Below are 25,050 nucleotides of genomic sequence, written 5' to 3' on the forward strand. Positions count from 1 at the left end.
GCGGAGGACAAGCAGGATGAGATGGTCCGACCCTGGACAAGCAGAGATCCCCAGTGCTGTTGTTCCTGTGAGTAGGGTGCCACGGGAAGCTGAAGACCAATCAACAGTTTTCAGGGCTGGCATTTTCCTTCTGGGAGAAGAAGCCGGCCGTCTGCCTTTTCGGAATAAAACTCTGCAGAGAACGAGCGTCGTAAGTTCCTCTGTCTCTTGGAAAGCAGAGATCGCCAGTGCTTGTTTGGCCTGTAAAGAGACGGCCAAAAGAAGGTAAACCCGATGCAGTTGTCGGGGCTTGCATTTTCCTTCTGGGAGAAGAAGCCGGATGATCGCCATTTCGGAAGGAGGTTCTGTGGAGGACGAGCGTCATGAGTCGGTCCGTCTCTGGACAAGCACAGATCCCCAGTGCTGTTGTGCCTGTGAGTAGGCTGACAAGGGAAGCTGAAGACCAATCAACGGCTCTCAGGGCTGGCATCTTCCTCGTGGGAGTGGAGACAGACGTTTGCCATTTTGGTAACAGACTCTGCCGAGAACGGGCGTCATGAGCTGTTCGGCCTCTGAGCAAGCACACATCCCCAGTGCTGTTGTGCCTGGGAATAGCCTGCCAAGAGAAGGTGAAGACCAGCAATAGTTTTCAGGGCTGGCATCTGCAAATTGAGAGTCGGAGCCGGACTTCTGCCTTTTCGCAAAGAGACTAAGCGGGAGACAAGCACGATGAGATGGTCCGACCCTGGACAAGCAGAGATCCCGGTGCTGTTGTGCCTGTGAGTAGGGTGCCACGGGAAGCTGAAGACCAATCAACAGTTTTCAGGGCTGGCATTTTCCTTCTGGGAGAAGAAGCCGGCCGTCTGCCTTTTCGGAATAAAACTCTGCAGAGAACGAGCGTCGTAAGTTCCTCTGTCTCTTGGAAAGCAGAGATCGCCAGTGCTTGTTTGGCCTGTGACTAGACGGCCAAAAGAAGGTGAAACCCGATGCAGTTGTCGGGGCTTGCATTTTCCTTCTGGGAGAAGAAGCCGGACGTTTGCCATTTCGGAAGGAGGGTCTGTGGAGGACGAGCATCATGAGTTGGTCCGTCTCTGGGCAAGCACAGATCCCCAGTGCTGTTGTGCCTGTGACTAGCCTGCCAAGAGAAGGAGAAAACCAGCAATAGTTTTCAGGGCTGGCATCTGCAAATTGAGACTCGGAGCCGTAATTCTGCCATTTCGGAAAGAGACTGTGCGGAGGACAAGGAGGATGAGCTGTCCGTCTCTGGACAAGCAGAGATCCCGGTGCTGTTGTTCCTGAGAGTAGGGTGCCACGGGAAGCTGAAGACCAATCAACAGTTTTCAGGGCTGGCATTTTCCTTCTGGGAGAAGAAGCCGGCCGTCTCCCTTTTCGGAATAAAACTCTGCAGAGAACGAGCGTCGTAAGTTCCTCTGTCTCTTGGAAAGCAGAGATCGCCAGTGCTTGTTTGGCCTGTGACTAGACGGCCAAAAGAAGGTGAAACCCGATGCAGTTGTCGGGGCTTGCATTTTCCTTCTGGGAGAAGAAGCCGGACGATTGCCATTTCGGAAGGAGGTTCTGTGGAGGACGAGCGTCATGAGTCGGTCCGTCTCTGGGCAAGCACATATTCCCAGTGCTCTTGTGCCTGTGACTAGCTGTCAAAAGAAGGTGAAGACGAGCAATAGATTTCACGGCTGCCATCTTCAAATTGACAGACGTAGCCGTAATTCTGCCATTTCGAAAAGAGTGTCTGCGGAGGACAAGCACGATGAGACGGTCCGTCTCTGGACAAGCACAGATCCCCAGTGCTCTTGTTCCTGTGAGTAGGGTGCCAAGGGAAGCTGAAGACCAATCAACAGTTTTCAGGGCTGGCATTTTCCTTCTGGGAGGAGGTCCCGACGATTGCCATTTCGGAAGGAGGTTCTGTGGAGGACGAGCGTCATGAGTCGTCCGTCTCTGGGAAAGCACACATTCCCAGTGCTCTTGTGCCTGTGACTAGCTTGTCAAAAGAAGGTGAATACCAGCAATAGTTTTCAGGGCTGGCATCTGCACATTAAGAGACGGAGCCGCAATTCTGCCATTTCGGAAAGAGTGTCTGCGGAGGACAAGCACGATGAGACGGTCCGTCTCTGGACAAGCACAGATCCCGATGCTGTTGTTCCTGTGAGTAGGGTGCCACGGGAAGCTGAAGACCAATCAACAGCTTTCAGGGCTGGCATCTTCCTCATGGGAGTGGAGACAGACGTTTTCCATTTTGGAAACAGACTCTGCCGAGAACGGGCGTCATGAGCTGTTCGGCCTCTGAGCAAGGACACATCCCAGTGCTGTTGTGCCTGTGACTAACCTGCCAAGAGAAGGTGAAGACCAGCAACAGCTTTTAGGGCTGGCATCTGCAAATTGAGAGTCGGAGCCGGACTTCTGCCTTTTCGCAAAGAGACTAAGCGGAGGACAAGCAGGATGAGATGGTCCGACCCTGGACAAGCAGAGATCCCCAGTGCTGTTGTTCCTGTGAGTAGGGTGCCACGGGAAGCTGAAGACCAATCAACAGTTTTCGGGGCTGGCATTTTCCTTCTGGGAGAAGAAGCCGGCCGTCTGCCTTTTCGGAATAAAACTCTGCAGAGAACGAGCGTCGTAAGTTCCTCTGTCTCTTGGAAAGCAGAGATCGCCAGTGCTTGTTTGGCCTGTAAAGAGACGGCCAAAAGAAGGTAAACCCGATGCAGTTGTCGGGGCTTGCATTTTCCTTCTGGGAGAAGAAGCCGGATGATCGCCATTTCGGAAGGAGGTTCTGTGGAGGACGAGCGTCATGAGTCGGTCCGTCTCTGGACAAGCACAGATCCCCAGTGCTGTTGTGCCTGTGAGTAGGCTGACAAGGGAAGCTGAAGACCAATCAATGGCTCTCAGGGCTGGCATCTTCCTCGTGGGAGTGGAGACAGACGTTTGCCATTTTGGTAACAGACTCTGCCGAGAACGGGCGTCATGAGCTGTTCCGCCTCTGAGCAAGCACACATCCCCAGTGCTGTTGTGCCTGGGAATAGCCTGCCAAGAGAAGGTGAAGACCAGCAATAGTTTTCAGGGCTGGCATCTGCAAATTGAGAGTCGGAGCCGGACTTCTGCCTTTTCGCAAAGAGACTAAGCGGAGGACAAGCAGGATGAGAAGGTCCGACCCTGGACAAGCAGAGATCCCGATGCTGTTGTTCCTATGAGTAGGGTGCCACGGGAAGCTGAAGACCAATCAACAGTTTTCAGGGCTGGCATTTTCCTTCTGGGAGAAAAAGCCGGCCGTCTGCCTTTTCGGAATAAAACTCTGCAGAGAACGAGCGTCGTAAGTTCCTCTGTCTCTTGGAAAGCAGAGATCGCCAGTGCTTGTTTGGCCTGTGACTAGACGGCCAAAAGAAGGTGAAACCCGATGCAGTTGTCGGGGCTTGCATTTTCCTTCTGGGAGAAGAAGCCGGACGTTTGCCATTTCGGAAGGAGGGTCTGTGGAGGACGAGCATCATGAGTTGGTCCGTCTCTGGGCAAGCACAGATCCCCAGTGCTGTTGTGCCTGTGACTAGCCTGCCAAGAGACGGTGAAAACCAGCAATAGTTTTCAGGGCTGGCATCTGCAAATTGAGAGTCGGAGCCGTAATTCTGCCATTTCGGAAAGAGACTGTACGGAGGACAAGGAGGATGAGCTGTCCGTCTCTGGACAAGCAGAGATCCCCAGTGCTGTTGTGCCTGTGAGTAGGCTGACAAGGGAAGCTGAAGACCAATCAACAGCTTTCAGGGCTGGCATCTTCCTCGTGGGAGTGGAGACAGACGTTTGCCATTTTGGAAACAGACTCTGCCGAGACCGGGCGTCATGAGCTGTTCGGCCTCTGAGCAAGCACACATCCCCAGTGCTGTTGTGCCTGGGAATAGCCTGCCAAGAGAAGGTGAAGACCAGCAATAGTTTTCAGGGCTGCCATCTTCAAATTGAGAGACGTAGCCGCAATTCTGCCATTTCGGAAAGAGACTCTGCGGGAGACAAGCAGCATGAGATGGTCCGACCCTGGACAAGCAGAGATCCCGATGCTGTTGTTCCTGTGAGTAGGGTGCCAAGGGAAGCTGAAGACCAATCAACAGTTTTCAGGGCTGGCATTTTCCTTCTGGGAGGAGGTCCCGGACGATTGCCATTTCGAAAGGAGGTTCTGTGGAGGACGAGCGTCATGAGTCGGTCCGTCTCTGGGAAAGGACACATTCCCAGTGCTCTTGTTCCTGTGACTAGCTTGTCAAAAGAAGGTGAAGACCAGCAATAGTTTTCAGGGCTGGCATCTGCAAATTGAGAGTCGGAGCCGGACTTCTGCCTTTTCGCAAAGAGACTAAGCGGGAGACAAGCACGATGAGATGGTCCGACCCTGGACAAGCAGAGATCCCGGTGCTGTTGTGCCTGTGAGTAGGGTGCCACGGGAAGCTGAAGACCAATCAACAGCTTTCAGGGCTGGCATTTTCCTTCTGGGAGAAGAAGCCGGACGTTTGCCATTTCGGAAGGAGGGTCTGTGGAGGACGAGCGTCATGAGTTGGTCCGTCTCTGGGCAAGCACAGATCCCCAGTGCTGTTGTGCCTGTGACTAGCCTGCCAAGAGAAGGAGAAAACCAGCAATAGTTTTCAGGGCTGGCATCTGCAAATTGAGACTCGGAGCCGTAATTCTGCCATTTCGGAAAGAGACTGTGCGGAGGACAAGGAGGATGAGCTGTCCGTCTCTGGACAAGCAGAGATCCCGATGCTGTTGTTCCTGAGAGTAGGGTGCCACGGGAAGCTGAAGACCAATCAACAGTTTTCAGGGCTGGCATTTTCCTTCTGGGAGAAGAAGCCGGCCGTCTCCCTTTTCGGAATAAAACTCTGCAGAGAACGAGCGTCGTAAGTTCCTCTGTCTCTTGGATAGCAGAGATCGCCAGTGCTTGTTTGGCCTGTGACTAGACGGCCAAAAGAAGGTAAACCCGATGCAGTTGTCGGGGCTTGCATTTTCCTTCTGGGAGAAGAAGCCGGACGATTGCCATTTCGGAAGGAGGTTCTGTGGAGGACGAGCGTCATGAGTCGGTCCGTCTCTGGGAAAGCACACGTTCCCAGTGCTCTTGTGCCTGTGACTAGCTTGTCAAAAGAAGGTGAATACCAGCAATAGTTTTCAGGGCTGGCATCTGCACATTAAGAGACGGAGCCGCAATTCTGCCATTTCGGAAAGAGTGTCTGCGGAGGACAAGCACGATGAGACGGTCCGTCTCTGGACAAGCACAGATCCCGATGCTGTTGTTCCTGTGAGTAGGGTGCCACGGGAAGCTGAAGACCAATCAACAGCTTTCAGGGCTGGCATCTTCCTCATGGGAGTGGAGACAGACGTTTTCCATTTTGGAAACAGACTCTGCCGAGAACGGGCGTCATGAGCTGTTCGGCCTCTGAGCAAGGACACATCCCAGTGCTGTTGTGCCTGTGACTAACCTGCCAAGAGGAGGTGAAGACCAGCAACAGCTTTTAGGGCTGGCATCTGCAAATTGAGAGTCGGAGCCGGACTTCTGCCTTTTCGCAAAGAGACTAAGCGGAGGACAAGCAGGATGAGATGGTCCGACCCTGGACAAGCAGAGATCCCCAGTGCTGTTGTGCCTGTGAGTAGGGTGCCACGGGAAGCTGAAGACCAATCAACAGTTTTCAGGGCTGGCATTTTCCTTCTGGGAGAAGAAGCCGGCCGTCTGCCTTTTCGGAATAAAACTCTGCAGAGAACGAGCGTCGTAAGTTCCTCTGTCTCTTGGAAAGCAGAGATCGCCAGTGCTTGTTTGGCCTGTAAAGAGACGGCCAAAAGAAGGTAAACCCGATGCAGTTGTCGGGGCTTGCATTTTCCTTCTGGGAGAAGAAGCCGGATGATCGCCATTTCGGAAGGAGGTTCTGTGGAGGACGAGCGTCATGAGTCGGTCCGTCTCTGGACAAGCACAGATCCCCAGTGCTGTTGTGCCTGTGAGTAGGCTGACAAGGGAAGCTGAAGACCAATCAACGGCTCTCAGGGCTGGCATCTTCCTCGTGGGAGTGGAGACAGACGTTTGCCATTTTGGAAACAGACTCTGCCGAGAACGGGCGTCATGAGCTGTTCGGCCTCTGAGCAAGCACACATCCCCAGTGCTGTTGTGCCTGGGAATAGCCTGCCAAGAGAAGGTGAAGACCAGCAATAGTTTTCAGGGCTGCCATCTTCAAATTGAGAGACGTAGCCGCAATTCTGCCATTTCGGAAAGAGACTCTGCGGGAGACAAGCAGCATGAGATGGTCCGACCCTGGACAAGCAGAGATCCCGATGCTGTTGTTCCTGTGAGTAGGGTGCCAAGGGAAGCTGAAGACCAATCAACAGTTTTCAGGGCTGGCATTTTCCTTCTGGGAGGAGGTCCCGGACGATTGCCATTTCGGAAGGAGGTTCTGTGGAGGACGAGCGTCATGAGTCGGTCCGTCTCTGGGAAAGGACACATTCCCAGTGGTCTTGTTCCTGTGACTAGCTTGTCAAAAGAAGGTGAAGACCAGCAATAGTTTTCAGGGCTGGCATCTGCAAATTGAGAGTCGGAGCCGGACTTCTGCCTTTTCGCAAAGAGACTAAGCGGGAGACAAGCACGATGAGATGGTCCGACCCTGGACAAGCAGAGATCCCGGTGCTGTTGTGCCTGTGAGTAGGGTGCCACGGGAAGCTGAAGACCAATCAACAGTTTTCAGGGCTGGCATTTTCCTTCTGGGAGAAGAAGCCGGCCGTCTGCCTTTTCGGAATAAAACTCTGCAGAGAACGAGCGTCGTAAGTTCCTCTGTCTCTTGGAAAGCAGAGATCGCCAGTGCTTGTTTGGCCTGTGACTAGACGGCCAAAAGAAGGTGAAACCCGATGCAGTTGTCGGGGCTTGCATTTTCCTTCTGGGAGAAGAAGCCGGACGTTTGCCATTTCGGAAGGAGGGTCTGTGGAGGACGAGCGTCATGAGTTGGTCCGTCTCTGGGCAAGCACAGATCCCCAGTGCTGTTGTGCCTGTGACTAGCCTGCCAAGAGAAGGAGAAAACCAGCAATAGTTTTCAGGGCTGGCATCTGCAAATTGAGACTCGGAGCCGTAATTCTGCCATTTCGGAAAGAGACTGTGCGGAGGACAAGGAGGATGAGCTGTCCGTCTCTGGACAAGCAGAGATCCCGGTGCTGTTGTTCCTGTGAGTAGGGTGCCACGGGAAGCTGAAGACCAATCAACAGTTTTCAGGGCTGGCATTTTCCTTCTGGGAGAAGAAGCCGGCCGTCTCCCTTTTCGGAATAAAACTCTGCAGAGAACGAGCGTCGTAAGTTCCTCTGTCTCTTGGAAAGCAGAGATCGCCAGTGCTTGTTTGGCCTGTGACTAGACGGCCAAAAGAAGGTAAACCCGATGCAGTTGTCGGGGCTTGCATTTTCCTTCTGGGAGAAGAAGCCGGACGATTGCCATTTCGGAAGGAGGTTCTGTGGAGGACGAGCGTCATGAGTCGGTCCGTCTCTGGGCAAGCACATATTCCCAGTGCTCTTGTGCCTGTGACTAGCTGTCAAAAGAAGGTGAAGACGAGCAATAGATTTCACGGCTGCCATCTTCAAATTGACAGACGTAGCCGTAATTCTGCCATTTCGAAAAGAGTGTCTGCGGAGGACAAGCACGATGAGACGGTCCGTCTCTGGACAAGCACAGATCCCCAGTGCTCTTGTTCCTGTGAGTAGGGTGCCAAGGGAAGCTGAAGACCAATCAACAGTTTTCAGGGCTGGCATTTTCCTTCTGGGAGGAGGTCCCGACGATTGCCATTTCGGAAGGAGGTTCTGTGGAGGACGAGCGTCATGAGTCGGTCTGTCTCTGGGAAAGCACACATTCCCAGTGCTCTTGTGCCTGTGACTAGCTTGTCAAAAGAAGGTGAATACCAGCAATAGTTTTCAGGGCTGGCATCTGCACATTAAGAGACGGAGCCGCAATTCTGCCATTTCGGAAAGAGTGTCTGCGGAGGACAAGCACGATGAGACGGTCCGTCTCTGGACAAGCACAGATCCCGATGCTGTTGTTCCTGTGAGTAGGGTGCCACGGGAAGCTGAAGACCAATCAACAGCTTTCAGGGCTGGCATCTTCCTCATGGGAGTGGAGACAGACGTTTTCCATTTTGGAAACAGACTCTGCCGAGAACGGGCGTCATGAGCTGTTCGGCCTCTGAGCAAGGACACATCCCAGTGCTGTTGTGCCTGTGACTAACCTGCCAAGAGAAGGTGAAGACCAGCAACAGCTTTTAGGGCTGGCATCTGCAAATTGAGAGTCGGAGCCGGACTTCTGCCTTTTCGCAAAGAGACTAAGCGGAGGACAAGCAGGATGAGATGGTCCGACCCTGGACAAGCAGAGATCCCCAGTGCTGTTGTTCCTGTGAGTAGGGTGCCACGGGAAGCTGAAGACCAATCAACAGTTTTCAGGGCTGGCATTTTCCTTCTGGGAGAAGAAGCCGGCCGTCTGCCTTTTCGGAATAAAACTCTGCAGAGAACGAGCGTCGTAAGTTCCTCTGTCTCTTGGAAAGCAGAGATCGCCAGTGCTTGTTTGGCCTGTAAAGAGATGGCCAAAAGAAGGTGAAACCCGATGCAGTTGTCGGGGCTTGCATTTTCCTTCTGGGAGAAGAAGCCGGATGATCGCCATTTCGGAAGGAGGTTCTGTGGAGGACGAGCGTCATGAGTCGGTCCGTCTCTGGACAAGCACAGATCCCCAGTGCTGTTGTGCCTGTGAGTAGGCTGACAAGGGAAGCTGAAGACCAATCAACGGCTCTCAGGGCTGGCATCTTCCTCGTGGGAGTGGAGACAGACGTTTGCCATTTTGGTAACAGACTCTGCCGAGAACGGGCGTCATGAGCTGTTCGGCCTCTGAGCAAGCACACATCCCCAGTGCTGTTGTGCCTGGGAATAGCCTGCCAAGAGAAGGTGAAGACCAGCAATAGTTTTCAGGGCTGGCATCTGCAAATTGAGAGTCGGAGCCGGACTTCTGCCTTTTCGCAAAGAGACTAAGCGGAGGACAAGCAGGATGAGATGGTCCGACCCTGGACAAGCAGAGATGCCCGTTGCTCTTGTTCCTGTGATTAGGGTGCCAAGGGAAGCTGAAGACCAATCAACAGTTTTCAGGGCTGGCATTTTCCTCCTGGGAGAAGAAGCCGGCCGTCTGCCTTTTCGGAATAAAACTCTGCAGAGAACGAGCGTCGTAAGTTCCTCTGTCTCTTGGAAAGCAGAGATCGCCAGTGCTTGTTTGGCCTGTGACTAGACGGCCAAAAGAAGGAGAAACCCGATGCAGTTGTCGGGGCTTGCATTTTCCTTCTGGGAGAAGAAGCCGGACGTTTGCCATTTCGGAAGGAGGGTCTGTGGAGGACGAGCGTCATGAGTTGGTCCGTCTCTGGGCAAGCACAGATCCCCAGTGCTGTTGTGCCTGTGACTAGCCTGCCAAGAGACGGTGAAAACCAGCAATAGTTTTCAGGGCTGGCATCTGCAAATTGAGAGACGTAGCCGCAATTCTCCATTTCGGAAAGAGTGTCTGCGGAGGACAAGCACGATGAGACGGTCCGTCTCTGGACAAACACAGATCCCGGTGCTGTTGTGCCTGTGAGTAGGCTGACAAGGGAAGCTGAAGACCAATCAACAGCTTTCAGGGCTGGCATCTTCCTCGTGGGAGTGGAGACAGACGTTTGCCATTTTGGAAACAGACTCTGCCGAGAACGGGCGTCATGAGCTGTTCGGCCTCTGAGCAAGCACACATCCCCAGTGCTGTTGTGCCTGGGAATAGCCTGCCAAGAGAAGGTGAAAACCAGCAACAGCTTTTAGGGCTGCCATCTTCAAATTGAGAGACGTAGCCGCAATTCTGCCATTTCGGAAAGAGACTGTGCGGGAGACAAGCAGGATGAGATGGTCCGACCCTTGACAAGCAGAGATCCCGGTGCTGTTGTTCCTGTGAGTAGGGTGCCACGGGAAGCTGAAGACCAATCAACAGTTTTCAGGGCTGGCATTTTCCTTCTGGGAGGAGGTCCCGGACAATTGCCATTTCGGAAGGAGGTTCTGTGGAGGACGAGCGTCATGAGTCGGTCCGTCTCTGGGCAAGCACATATTCCCAGTGCTCTTGTGCCTGTGACTAGCTGTCAAAAGAAGGTGAAGACGAGCAATAGATTTCACGGCTGCCATCTTCAAATTGACAGACGTAGCCGTAATTCTGCCATTTCGAAAAGAGTGTCTGCGGAGGACAAGCACGATGAGACGGTCCGTCTCTGGACAAGCAGAGATCCCCAGTGCTCTTGTTCCTGTGAGTAGGGTGCCAAGGGAAGCTGAAGACCAATCAACAGTTTTCAGGGCTGGCATTTTCCTTCTGGGAGAAGAAGCCGGCCGTCTGCCTTTTCGGAATAAAACTCTGCAGAGAACGAGCGTCGTAAGTTCCTCTGTCTCTTGGAAAGCAGAGATCGCCAGTGCTTGTTTGGCCTGTGACTAGACGGCCAAAAGAAGGTGAAACCCGATGCAGTTGTCGGGGCTTGCATTTTCCTTCTGGGAGAAGAAGCCGGATGATCGCCATTTCGGAAGGAGGTTCTGTGGAGGACGAGCGTCATGAGTCGGTCCGTCTCTGGACAAGCACAGATCCCCAGTGCTGTTGTGCCTGTGAGTAGGCTGACAAGGGAAGCTGAAGACCAATCAACGGCTCTCAGGGCTGGCATCTTCCTCGTGGGAGTGGAGACAGACGTTTGCCATTTTGGTAACAGACTCTGCCGAGAACGGGCGTCATGAGCTGTTCGGCCTCTGAGCAAGCACACATCCCCAGTGCTGTTGTGCCTGGGAATAGCCTGCCAAGAGAAGGTGAAGACCAGCAATAGTTTTCAGGGCTGCCATCTTCAAATTGAGAGACGTAGCCGCAATTCTGCCATTTCGGAAAGAGACTCTGCGGGAGACAAGCAGGATGAGATGGTCCGACCCTGGACAAGCAGAGATCCCGGTGCTGTTGTGCCTGTGAGTAGGGTGCCAAGGGAAGCTGAAGACCAATCAACAGTTTTCAGGGCTGGCATTTTCCTTCTGGGAGGAGGTCCCGGACGATTGCCATTTCGGAAGGAGGTTCTGTGGAGGACGAGCGTCATGAGTCGGTCCGTCTCTGGGAAAGGACACATTCCCAGTGCTCTTGTTCCTGTGACTAGCTTGTCAAAAGAAGGTGAAGACCAGCAATAGTTTTCAGGGCTGGCATCTGCAAATTGAGATTCGGAGCCGGACTTCTGCCTTTTCGCAAAGAGACTAAGCGGGAGACAAGCACGATGAGATGGTCCGACCCTGGACAAGCAGAGATCCCGGTGCTGTTGTGCCTGTGAGTAGGGTGCCACGGGAAGCTGAAGACCAATCAACAGTTTTCAGGGCTGGCATTTTCCTTCTGGGAGAAGAAGCCGGCCGTCTGCCTTTTCGGAATAAAACTCTGCAGAGAACGAGCGTCGTAAGTTCCTCTGTCTCTTGGAAAGCAGAGATCGCCAGTGCTTGTTTGGCCTGTGACTAGACGGCCAAAAGAAGGTGAAACCCGATGCAGTTGTCGGGGCTTGCATTTTCCTTCTGGGAGAAGAAGCCGGACGTTTGCCATTTCGGAAGGAGGGTCTGTGGAGGACGAGCGTCATGAGTTGGTCCGTCTCTGGGCAAGCACAGATCCCCAGTGCTGTTGTGCCTGTGACTAGCCTGCCAAGAGAAGGAGAAAACCAGCAATAGTTTTCAGGGCTGGCATCTGCAAATTGAGACTCGGAGCCGTAATTCTGCCATTTCGGAAAGAGACTGTGCGGAGGACAAGGAGGATGAGCTGTCCGTCTCTGGACAAGCAGAGATCCCGGTGCTGTTGTTCCTGTGAGTAGGGTGCCACGGGAAGCTGAAGACCAATCAACAGTTTTCAGGGCTGGCATTTTCCTTCTGGGAGAAGAAGCCGGCCGTCTGCCTTTTCGGAATAAAACTCTGCAGAGAACGAGCGTCGTAAGTTCCTCTGTCTCTTGGAAAGCAGAGATCGCCAGTGCTTGTTTGGCCTGTGACTAGACGGCCAAAAGAAGGTAAACCCGATGCAGTTGTCGGGGCTTGCATTTTCCTTCTGGGAGAAGAAGCCGGACGATTGCCATTTCGGAAGGAGGTTCTGTGGAGGACGAGCGTCATGAGTCGGTCCGTCTCTGGGCAAGCACATATTCCCAGTGCTCTTGTGCCTGTGACTAGCTGTCAAAAGAAGGTGAAGACGAGCAATAGATTTCACGGCTGCCATCTTCAAATTGACAGACGTAGCCGTAATTCTGCCATTTCGAAAAGAGTGTCTGCGGAGGACAAGCACGATGAGACGGTCCGTCTCTGGACAAGCACAGATCCCCAGTGCTCTTGTTCCTGTGAGTAGGGTGCCAAGGGAAGCTGAAGACCAATCAACAGTTTTCAGGGCTGGCATTTTCCTTCTGGGAGGAGGTCCCGACGATTGCCATTTCGGAAGGAGGTTCTGTGGAGGACGAGCGTCATGAGTCGGTCTGTCTCTGGGAAAGCACACATTCCCAGTGCTCTTGTGCCTGTGACTAGCTTGTCAAAAGAAGGTGAATACCCGCAATAGTTTTCAGGGCTGGCATCTGCACATTAAGAGACGGAGCCGCAATTCTGCCATTTCGGAAAGAGTGTCTGCGGAGGACAAGCACGATGAGACGGTCCGTCTCTGGACAAGCACAGATCCCGATGCTGTTGTTCCTGTGAGTAGGGTGCCACGGGAAGCTGAAGACCCATCAACAGCTTTCAGGGCTGGCATCTTCCTCATGGGAGTGGAGACAGACGTTTTCCATTTTGGAAACAGACTCTGCCGAGAACGGGCGTCATGAGCTGTTCGGCCTCTGAGCAAGGACACATCCCAGTGCTGTTGTGCCTGTGACTAACCTGCCAAGAGAAGGTGAAGACCAGCAACAGCTTTTAGGGCTGGCATCTGCAAATTGAGAGTCGGAGCCGGACTTCTGCCTTTTCGCAAAGAGACTAAGCGGAGGACAAGCAGGATGAGATGGTCCGACCCTGGACAAGCAGAGATCCCCAGTGCTGTTGTTCCTGTGAGTAGGGTGCCACGGGAAGCTGAAGACCAATCAACAGTTTTCAGGGCTGGCATTTTCCTCCTGGGAGAAGAAGCCGGCCGTCTGCCTTTTCGGAATAAAACTCTGCAGAGAACGAGCGTCGTAAGTTCCTCTGTCTCTTGGAAAGCAGAGATCGCCAGTGCTTGTTTGGCCTGTGACTAGACGGCCAAAAGAAGGTGAAACCCGATGCAGTTGTCGGGGCTTGCATTTTCCTTCTGGGAGAAGAAGCCGGATGATCGCCATTTCGGAAGGAGGGTCTGTGTAGGACGAGCATCATGAGTTGGTCCGTCTCTGGGCAAGCACAGATCCCCAGTGCTGTTGTGCCTGTGACTAGCCTGCCAAGAGAAGGAGAAAACCAGCAATAGTTTTCAGGGCTGGCATCTGCAAATTGAGACTCGGAGCCGTAATTCTGCCATTTCGGAAAGAGACTGTGCGGAGGACAAGGAGGATGAGCTGTCCGTCTCTGGACAAGCAGAGATCCCGGTGCTGTTGTTCCTGTGAGTAGGGTGCCACGGGAAGCTGAAGACCAATCAACAGTTTTCAGGGCTGGCATTTTCCTTCTGGGAGAAGAACTCTGCAGAGAACGAGCGTCGTAAGTTCCTCTGTCTCTTGGAAAGCAGAGATCGCCAGTGCTTGTTTGGCCTGTGACTAGACGGCCAAAAGAAGGTGAAACCCGATGCAGTTGTCGGGGCTTGCATTTTCCTTCTGGGAGAAGAAGCCGGACGATTGCCATTTCGGAAGGAGGTTCTGTGGAGGACGAGCGTCATGAGTCGGTCCGTCTCTGGGCAAGCACATATTCCCAGTGCTCTTGTGCCTGTGACTAGCTGTCAAAAGAAGGTGAAGACGAGCAATAGATTTCACGGCTGCCATCTTCAAATTGACAGACGTAGCCGTAATTCTGCCATTTCGAAAAGAGTGTCTGCGGAGGACAAGCACGATGAGACGGTCCGTCTCTGGACAAGCACAGATCCCCAGTGCTCTTGTTCCTGTGAGTAGGGTGCCAAGGGAAGCTGAAGACCAATCAACAGTTTTCAGGGCTGGCATTTTCCTTCTGGGAGGAGGTCCCGACGATTGCCATTTCGGAAGGAGGTTCTGTGGAGGACGAGCGTCATGAGTCGGTCTGTCTCTGGGAAAGCACACATTCCCAGTGCTCTTGTGCCTGTGACTAGCTTGTCAAAAGAAGGTGAATACCAGCAATAGTTTTCAGGGCTGGCATCTGCACATTAAGAGACGGAGCCGCAATTCTGCCATTTCGGAAAGAGTGTCTGCGGAGGACAAGCACGATGAGACGGTCCGTCTCTGGACAAGCACAGATCCCGATGCTGTTGTTCCTGTGAGTAGGGTGCCACGGGAAGCTGAAGACCAATCAACAGCTTTCAGGGCTGGCATCTTCCTCATGGGAGTGGAGACAGACGTTTTCCATTTTGGAAACAGACTCTGCCGAGAACGGGCGTCATGAGCTGTTCGGCCTCTGAGCAAGGACACATCCCAGTGCTGTTGTGCCTGTGACTAACCTGCCAAGAGAAGGTGAAGACCAGCAACAGCTTTTAGGGCTGGCATCTGCAAATTGAGAGTCGGAGCCGGACTTCTGCCTTTTCGCAAAGAGACTAAGCGGAGGACAAGCAGGATGAGATGGTCCGACCCTGGACAAGCAGAGATCCCCAGTGCTGTTGTTCCTGTGAGTAGGGTGCCACGGGAAGCTGAAGACCAATCAACGGCTCTCAGGGCTGGCATCTTCCTCGTGGGAGTGGAGACAGACGTTTGCCATTTTGGAAACAGACTCTGCCGAGACCGGGCGTCATGAGCTGTTCGGCCTCTGAGCAAGCACACATCCCCAGTGCTGTTGTGCCTGGGAATAGCCTGCCAAGAGAAGGTGAAGACCAGCAATAGTTTTCAGGGCTGCCATCTTCAAATTGAGAGACGTAGCCGCAATTCTGCCATTTCGGAAAGAGACTCTGCGGGAGACAAGCAGCATGAGATGGTCCGACCCTGGACAAGCAGAGATCCCGATGCTGTTGTTCCTGTGAGTAGGGTGCCAAGGGAAGCTGAAGACCAATCAACAGTTTTCAGGGCTGGCATTTTCCTTCTGGGAGGAGGTCCCGGACGATTGCCATTTCGGAAGGAGGTTCTGTGGAGGACGAGCGTCATGAGTCGGTCCGTCTCTGGGAAAGGACACATTCCCAGTGCTCTTGTTCCTGTGACTAGCTTGTCAAAAGAAGGTGAAGACCAGCAATAGTTTTCAGGGCTGGCATCTGCAAATTGAGAGTCGGAGCCGGACTTCTGCCTTTTCGCAAAGAGACTAAGCGGGAGACAAGCACGATGAGATGGTCCGACCCTGGACAAGCAGAGATCCCGGTGCTGTTGTGCCTGTGAGTAGGGTGCCACGGGAAGCTGAAGACCAATCAACAGCTTTCAGGGCTGGCATCTTCCTCATGGGAGTGGAGACAGACGTTTTCCATTTTGGAAACAGACTCTGCCGAGAACGGGCGTCATGAGCTGTTCGGCCTCTGAGCAAGGACACATCCCAGTGCTGTTGTGCCTGTGACTAACCTGCCAAGAGAAGGTGAAGACCAGCAACAGCTTTTAGGGCTGGCATCTGCAAATTGAGAGTCGGAGCCGGACTTCTGCCTTTTCGCAAAGAGACTAAGCGGAGGACAAGCAGGATGAGATGGTCCGACCCTGGACAAGCAGAGATCCCCAGTGCTGTTGTTCCTGTGAGTAGGGTGCCACGGGAAGCTGAAGACCAATCAACAGTTTTCAGGGCTGGCATTTTCCTTCTGGGAGAAGAAGCCGGCCGTCTGCCTTTTCGGAATAAAACTCTGCAGAGAACGAGCGTCGTAAGTTCCTCTGTCTCTTGGAAAGCAGAGATCGCCAGTGCTTGTTTGGCCTGTAAAGAGACGGCCAAAAGAAGGTAAACCCGATGCAGTTGTCGGGGCTTGCATTTTCCTTCTGGGAGAAGAAGCCGGATGATCGCCATTTCGGAAGGAGGTTCTGTGGAGGACGAGCGTCATGAGTCGGTCCGTCTCTGGACAAGCACAGATCCCCAGTGCTGTTGTGCCTGTGAGTAGGCTGACAAGGGAAGCTGAAGACCAATCAACGGCTCTCAGGGCTGGCATCTTCCTCGTGGGAGTGGAGACAGACGTTTGCCATTTTGGTAACAGACTCTGCCGAGAACGGGCGTCATGAGCTGTTCGGCCTCTGAGCAAGCACACATCCCCAGTGCTGTTGTGCCTGGGAATAGCCTGCCAAGAGAAGGTGAAGACCAGCAACAGCTTTTAGGGCTGGCATCTGCAAATTGAGAGTCGGAGCCGGACTTCTGCCTTTTCGCAAAGAGACTAAGCGGGAGACAAGCACGATGAGATGGTCCGACCCTGGACAAGCAGAGATCCCGGTGCTGTTGTGCCTGTGAGTAGGGTGCCACGGGAAGCTGAAGACCAATCAACAGTTTTCAGGGCTGGCATTTTCCTTCTGGGAGAAGAAGCCGGACGTCTGCCTTTTCGGAATAAAACTCTGCAGAGAACGAGCGTCGTAAGTTCCTCTGTCTCTTGGAAAGCAGAGATCGCCAGTGCTTGTTTGGCCTGTGACTAGACGGCCAAAAGAAGGTGAAACCCGATGCAGTTGTCGGGGCTTGCATTTTCCTTCTGGGAGAAGAAGCCGGACGATTGCCATTTCGGAAGGAGGGTCTGTGGAGGACGAGCGTCATGAGTTGGTCCGTCTCTGGGCAAGCACAGATCCCCAGTGCTGTTGTGCCTGTGACTAGCCTGCCAAGAGAAGGAGAAAACCAGCAATAGTTTTCAGGGCTGGCATCTGCAAATTGAGAGTCGGAGCCGTAATTCTGCCATTTCGGAAAGAGACTGTGCGGAGGACAAGGAGGATGAGCTGTCCGTCTCTGGACAAGCAGAGATCCCGGTGCTGTTGTTCCTGAGAGTAGGGTGCCACGGGAAGCTGAAGACCAATCAACAGTTTTCAGGGCTGGCATTTTCCTTCTGGGAGAAGAAGCCGGCCGTCTCCCTTTTCGGAATAAAACTCTGCAGAGAACGAGCGTCGTAAGTTCCTCTGTCTCTTGGAAAGCAGAGATCGCCAGTGCTTGTTTGGCCTGTGACTAGACGGCCAAAAGAAGGTGAAACCCGATGCAGTTGTCGGGGCTTGCATTTTCCTTCTGGGAGAAGAAGCCGGACGATTGCCATTTCGGAAGGAGGTTCTGTGGAGGACGAGCGTCATGAGTCGGTCCGTCTCTGGGCAAGCACATATTCCCAGTGCTCTTGTGCCTGTGACTAGCTGTCAAAAGAAGGTGAAGACGAGCAATAGATTTCACGGCTGCCATCTTCAAATTGACAGACGTAGCCGTAATTCTGCCATTTCGAAAAGAGTGTCTGCGGAGGACAAGCACGATGAGACGGTCCGTCTCTGGACAAGCACAGATCCCCAGTGCTCTTGTTCCTGTGAGTAGGGTGCCAAGGGAAGCTGAAGACCAATCAACAGTTTTCAGGGCTGGCATTTTCCTTCTGGGAGGAGGTCCCGACGATTGCCATTTCGGAAGGAGGTTCTGTGGAGGACGAGCGTCATGAGTCGGTCCGTCTCTGGGAAAGCACACATTCCCAGTGCTCTTGTGCCTGTGACTAGCTTGTCAAAAGAAGGTGAATACCAGCAATAGTTTTCAGGGCTGGCATCTGCACATTAAGAGACGGAGCCGCAATTCTGCCATTTCGGAAAGAGTGTCTGCGGAGGACAAGCACGATGAGACGGTCCGTCTCTGGACAAGCACAGATCCCGATGCTGTTGTTCCTGTGAGTAGGGTGCCACGGGAAGCTGAAGACCAATCAACAGCTTTCAGGGCTGGCATCTTCCTCATGGGAGTGGAGACAGACGTTTTCCATTTTGGAAACAGACTCTGCCGAGAACGGGCGTCATGAGCTGTTCGGCCTCTGAGCAAGGACACATCCCAGTGCTGTTGTGCCTGTGACTAACCTGCCAAGAGAAGGTGAAGACCAGCAACAGCTTTTAGGGCTGGCATCTGCAAATTGAGAGTCGGAGCCGGACTTCTGCCTTTTCGCAAAGAGACTAAGCGGAGGACAAGCAGGATGAGATGGTCCGACCCTGGACAAGCAGAGATCCCCAGTGCTGTTGTTCCTGTGAGTAGGGTGCCACGGGAAGCTGAAGACCAATCAACAGTTTTCAGGGCTGGCATTTTCCTTCTGGGAGAAGAAGCCGGCCGTCTGCCTTTTCGGAATAAAACTCTGCAGAGAACGAGCGTCGTAAGTTCCTCTGTCTCTTGGAAAGCAGAGATCGCCAGTGCTTGTTTGGCCTGTAAAGAGACGGCCAAAAGAAGGTAAACCCGATGCAGTTGTCGGGGCTTGCATTTTCCTTCTGGGAGAAGAAGCCGGATGATCGCCATTTCGGAAGGAGGTTCTGTGGAGGACGAGCGTCATGAGTCGGTCCGTCTCTGGACAAGCACAGATCCCCAGTGCTGTTGTGCCTGTGAGTAGGCTGACAAGGGAAGCTGAAGACCAATCAACGGCTCTCAGGGCTGGCATCTTCCTCGTGGGAGTGGAGACAGACGTTTGCCATTTTGGAAACAGACTCTGCCGAGAACGGGCGTCATGAGCTGTTCCGCCTCTGAGCAAGCACACATCCCCAGTGCTGTTGTGCCTGGGAATAGCCTGCCAAGAGAAGGTGAAGACCAGCAATAGTTTTCAGGGCTGGCATCTGCAAATTGAGAGTCGGAGCCGGACTTCTGCCTTTTCGCAAAGAGACTAAGCGGAGGACAAGCAGGATGAGAAGGTCCGACCCTGGACAAGCAGAGATCCCGATGCTGTTGTTCCTATGAGTAGGGTGCCACGGGAAGCTGAAGACCAATCAACAGTTTTCAGGGCTGGCATTTTCCTTCTGGGAGAAGAAGCCGGCCGTCTGCCTTTTCGGAATAAAACTCTGCAGAGAACGAGCGTCGTAAGTTCCTCTGTCTCTTGGAAAGCAGAGATCGCCAGTGCTTGTTTGGCCTGTGACTAGACGGCCAAAAGAAGGTGAAACCCGATGCAGTTGTCGGGGCTTGCATTTTCCTTCTGGGAGAAGAAGCCGGACGTTTGCCATTTCGGAAGGAGGGTCTGTGGAGGACGAGCATCATGAGTTGGTCCGTCTCTGGGCAAGCACAGATCCCCAGTGCTGTTGTGCCTGTGACTAGCCTGCCAAGAGAAGGAGAAAACCAGCAATAGTTTTCAGGGCTGGCATCTGCAAATTGAGACTCGGAGCCGTAATTCTGCCATTTCGGAAAGAGACTGTGCGGAGGACAAGGAGGATGAGCTGTCCGTCTCTGGACAAGCAGAGATCCCGGTGCTGTTGTTCCTGTGAGTAGGGTGCCACGGGAAGCTGAAGACCAATCAACAGTTTTCAGGGCTGGCATTTTCCTTCTGGGAGAAGAAGCCGGCCGTCTGCCTTTTCGGAATAAAACTCTGCAGAGAACGAGCGTCGTAAGTTCCTCTGTCTCTTGGAAAGCAGAGATCGCCAGTGCTTGTTTGGCCTGTGACTAGACGGCCAAAAGAAGGTAAACCCGATGCAGTTGTCGGGGCTTGCATTTTCCTTCTGGGAGAAGAAGCCGGACGATTGCCATTTCGGAAGGAGGTTCTGTGGAGGACGAGCGTCATGAGTCGGTCCGTCTCTGGGCAAGCACATATTCCCAGTGCTCTTGTGCCTGTGACTAGCTGTCAAAAGAAGGTGAAGACGAGCAATAGATTTCACGGCTGCCATCTTCAAATTGACAGACGTAGCCGTAATTCTGCCATTTCGAAAAGAGTGTCTGCGGAGGACAAGCACGATGAGACGGTCCGTCTCTGGACAAGCACAGATCCCCAGTGCTCTTGTTCCTGTGAGTAGGGTGCCAAGGGAAGCTGAAGACCAATCAACAGTTTTCAGGGCTGGCATTTTCCTTCTGGGAGGAGGTCCCGACGATTGCCATTTCGGAAGGAGGTTCTGTGGAGGACGAGCGTCATGAGTCGGTCTGTCTCTGGGAAAGCACACATTCCCAGTGCTCTTGTGCCTGTGACTAGCTTGTCAAAAGAAGGTGAATACCAGCAATAGTTTTCAGGGCTGGCATCTGCACATTAAGAGACGGAGCCGCAATTCTGCCATTTCGGAAAGAGTGTCTGCGGAGGACAAGCACGATGAGACGGTCCGTCTCTGGACAAGCACAGATCCCGATGCTGTTGTTCCTGTGAGTAGGGTGCCACGGGAAGCTGAAGACCAATCAACAGCTTTCAGGGCTGGCATCTTCCTCATGGGAGTGGAGACAGATGTTTTCCATTTTGGAAACAGACTCTGCCGAGAACGGGCGTCATGAGCTGTTCCGCCTCTGAGCAAGGACACATCCCAGTGCTGTTGTGCCTGTGACTAACCTGCCAAGAGAAGGTGAAGACCAGCAACAGCTTTTAGGGCTGGCATCTGCAAATTGAGAGTCGGAGCCGGACTTCTGCCTTTTCGCAAAGAGACTAAGCGGAGGACAAGCAGGATGAGATGGTCCGACCCTGGACAAGCAGAGATCCCCAGTGCTGTTGTTCCTGTGAGTAGGGTGCCACGGGAAGCTGAAGACCAATCAACAGTTTTCAGGGCTGGCATTTTCCTTCTGGGAGAAGAAGCCGGCCGTCTGCCTTTTCGGAATAAAACTCTGCAGAGAACGAGCGTCGTAAGTTCCTCTGTCTCTTGGAAAGCAGAGATCGCCAGTGCTTGTTTGGCCTGTAAAGAGATGGCCAAAAGAAGGTGAAACCCGATGCAGTTGTCGGGGCTTGCATTTTCCTTCTGGGAGAAGAAGCCGGATGATCGCCATTTCGGAAGGAGGTTCTGTGGAGGACGAGCGTCATGAGTCGGTCCGTCTCTGGACAAGCACAGATCCCCAGTGCTGTTGTGCCTGTGAGTAGGCTGACAAGGGAAGCTGAAGACCAATCAACGGCTCTCAGGGCTGGCATCTTCCTCGTGGGAGTGGAGACAGACGTTTGCCATTTTGGTAACAGACTCTGCCGAGAACGGGCGTCATGAGCTGTTCGGCCTCTGAGCAAGCACACATCCCCAGTGCTGTTGTGCCTGGGAATAGCCTGCCAAGAGAAGGTGAAGACCAGCAATAGTTTTCAGGGCTGGCATCTGCAAATTGAGAGTCGGAGCCGGACTTCTGCCTTTTCGCAAAGAGACTAAGCGGAGGACAAGCAGGATGAGATGGTCCGACCCTGGACAAGCAGAGATGCCCGTTGCTCTTGTTCCTGTGAGTAGGGTGCCACGGGAAGCTGAAGACCAATCAACAGTTTTCAGGGCTGGCATTTTCCTCCTGGGAGAAGAAGCCGGCCGTCTGCCTTTTCGGAATAAAACTCTGCAGAGAACGAGCGTCGTAAGTTCCTCTGTCTCTTGGAAAGCAGAGATCGCCAGTGCTTGTTTGGCCTGTGACTAGACGGCCAAAAGAAGGAGAAACCCGATGCAGTTGTCGGGGCTTGCATTTTCCTTCTGGGAGAAGAAGCCGGACGTTTGCCATTTCGGAAGGAGGGTCTGTGGAGGACGAGCGTCATGAGTTGGTCCGTCTCTGGGCAAGCACAGATCCCCAGTGCTGTTGTGCCTGTGACTAGCCTGCCAAGAGACGGTGAAAACCAGCAATAGTTTTCAGGGCTGGCATCTGCAAATTGAGAGACGTAGCCGCAATTCTCCATTTCGGAAAGAGTGTCTGCGGAGGACAAGCACGATGAGACGGTCCGTCTCTAGACAAACACAGATCCCGGTGCTGTTGTGCCTGTGAGTAGGCTGAGAAGGGAAGCTGAAGACCAATCAACAGCTTTCAGGGCTGGCATCTTCCTCGTGGGAGTGGAGACAGACGTTTGCCATTTTGGAAACAGACTCTGCCGAGAACGGGCGTCATGAGCTGTTCGGCCTCTGAGCAAGCACACATCCCCAGTGCTGTTGTGCCTGGGAATAGCCTGCCAAGAGAAGGTGAAAACCAGCAACAGCTTTTAGGGCTGCCATCTTCAAATTGAGAGACGTAGCCGCAATTCTGCCATTTCGGAAAGAGACTGTGCGGGAGACAAGCAGGATGAGATGGTCCGACCCTGGACAAGCAGAGATCCCGGTGCTGTTGTTCCTGTGAGTAGGGTGCCACGGGAAGCTGAAGACCAATCAACAGTTTTCAGGGCTGGCATTTTCCTTCTGGGAGGAGGTCCCGGACAATTGCCATTTCGGAAGGAGGTTCTGTGGAGGACGAGCGTCATGAGTCGGTCCGTCTCTGGGCAAGCACATATTCCCAGTGCTCTTGTGCCTGTGACTAGCTGTCAAAAGAAGGTGAAGACGAGCAATAGATTTCACGGCTGCCATCTTCAAATTGACAGACGTAGCCGTAATTCTGCCATTTCGAAAAGAGTGTCTGCGGAGGACAAGCACGATGAGACGGTCCGTCTCTGGACAAGCAGAGATCCCCAGTGCTCTTGTTCCTGTGAGTAGGGTGCCAAGGGAAGCTGAAGACCAATCAACAGTTTTCAGGGCTGGCATTTTCCTTCTGGGAGAAGAAGCCGGCCGTCTGCCTTTTCGGAATAAAACTCTGCAGAGAACGAGCGTCGTAAGTTCCTCTGTCTCTTGGAAAGCAGAGATCGCCACTGCTTGTTTGGCCTGTAAAGAGACGGCCAAAAGAAGGTGAAACCCGATGCAGTTGTCGGGGCTTGCATTTTCCTTCTGGGAGAAGAAGCCGGATGATCGCCATTTCGGAAGGAGGTTCTGTGGAGGACGAGCGTCATGAGTCGGTCCGTCTCTGGGCAAGCACATATTCCCAGTGCTCTTGTGCCTGTGACTAGCTGTCAAAAGAAGGTGAAGACGAGCAATAGATTTCACGGCTGCCATCTTCAAATTGACAGACGTAGCCGTAATTCTGCCATTTCGAAAAGAGTGTCTGCGGAGGACAAGCACGATGAGACGGTCCGTCTCTGGACAAGCACAGATCCCCAGTGCTCTTGTTCCTGTGAGTAGGGTGCCAAGGGAAGCTGAAGACCAATCAACAGTTTTCAGGGCTGGCATTTTCCTTCTGGGAGGAGGTCCCGACGATTGCCATTTCGGAAGGAGGTTCTGTGGAGGACGAGCGTCATGAGTCGGTCCGTCTCTGGGAAAGCACACATTCCCAGTGCTCTTGTGCCTGTGACTAGCTTGTCAAAAGAAGGTGAATACCAGCAATAGTTTTCAGGGCTGGCATCTGCACATTAAGAGACGGAGCCGCAATTCTGCCATTTCGGAAAGAGTGTCTGCGGAGGACAAGCACGATGAGACGGTCCGTCTCTGGACAAGCACAGATCCCGATGCTGTTGTTCCTGTGAGTAGGGTGCCACGGGAAGCTGAAGACCAATCAACAGCTTTCAGGGCTGGCATCTTCCTCATGGGAGTGGAGACAGACGTTTTCCATTTTGGAAACAGACTCTGCCGAGAACGGGCGTCATGAGCTGTTCGGCCTCTGAGCAAGGACACATCCCAGTGCTGTTGTGCCTGTGACTAACCTGCCAAGAGAAGGTGAAGACCAGCAACAGCTTTTAGGGCTGGCATCTGCAAATTGAGAGTCGGAGCCGGACTTCTGCCTTTTCGCAAAGAGACTAAGCGGAGGACAAGCAGGATGAGATGGTCCGACCCTGGACAAGCAGAGATCCCCAGTGCTGTTGTTCCTGTGAGTAGGGTGCCACGGGAAGCTGAAGACCAATCAACAGTTTTCAGGGCTGGCATTTTCCTTCTGGGAGAAGAAGCCGGCCGTCTGCCTTTTCGGAATAAAACTCTGCAGAGAACGAGCGTCGTAAGTTCCTCTGTCTCTTGGAAAGCAGAGATCGCCACTGCTTGTTTGGCCTGTGACTAGACGGCCAAAAGAAGGTAAACCCGATGCAGTTGTCGGGGCTTGCATTTTCCTTCTGGGAGAAGAAGCCGGATGATCGCCATTTCGGAAGGAGGTTCTGTGGAGGACGAGCGTCATGAGTCGGTCCGTCTCTGGACAAGCACAGATCCCCAGTGCTGTTGTGCCTGTGAGTAGGCTGACAAGGGAAGCTGAAGACCAATCAACGGCTCTCAGGGCTGGCATCTTCCTCGTGGGAGTGGAGACAGACGTTTGCCATTTTGGAAACAGACTCTGCCGAGACCGGGCGTCATGAGCTGTTCGGCCTCTGAGCAAGCACACATCCCCAGTGCTGTTGTGCCTGGGAATAGCCTGCCAAGAGAAGGTGAAGACCAGCAATAGTTTTCAGGGCTGCCATCTTCAAATTGAGAGACGTAGCCGCAATTCTGCCATTTCGGAAAGAGACTGTGCGGGAGACAAGCAGGATGAGATGGTCCGACCCTGGACAAGCAGAGATCCCGGTGCTGTTGTTCCTGTGAGTAGGGTGCCACGGGAAGCTGAAGACCAATCAACAGTTTTCAGGGCTGGCATTTTCCTTCTGGGAGGAGGTCCCGGACGATTGCCATTTCGGAAGGAGGTTCTGTGGAGGACGAGCGTCATGAGTCGGTCCGTCTCTGGGAAAGGACACATTCCCAGTGCTCTTGTTCCTGTGACTAGCTTGTCAAAAGAAGGTGAAGACCAGCAATAGTTTTCAGGGCTGGCATCTGCAAATTGAGAGTCGGAGCCGGACTTCTGCCTTTTCGCAAAGAGACTAAGCGGGAGACAAGCACGATGAGATGGTCCGACCCTGGACAAGCAGAGATCCCGGTGCTGTTGTGCCTGTGAGTAGGGTGCCACGGGAAGCTGAAGACCAATCAACAGTTTTCAGGGCTGGCATTTTCCTTCTGGGAGAAGAAGCCGGCCGTCTCCCTTTTCGGAATAAAACTCTGCAGAGAACGAGCGTCGTAAGTTCCTCTGTCTCTTGGAAAGCAGAGATCGCCAGTGCTTGTTTGGCCTGTAAAGAGACGGCCAAAAGAAGGTAAACCCGATGCAGTTGTCGGGGCTTGCATTTTCCTTCTGGGAGAAGAAGCCGGACGATTGCCATTTCGGAAGGAGGTTCTGTGGAGGACGAGCGTCATGAGTCGGTCCGTC

This window comes from Haliaeetus albicilla, chromosome 2 (genome assembly GCF_947461875.1).
Source record: "Haliaeetus albicilla chromosome 2, bHalAlb1.1, whole genome shotgun sequence".
Taxonomy (NCBI): domain Eukaryota; kingdom Metazoa; phylum Chordata; class Aves; order Accipitriformes; family Accipitridae; genus Haliaeetus; species Haliaeetus albicilla.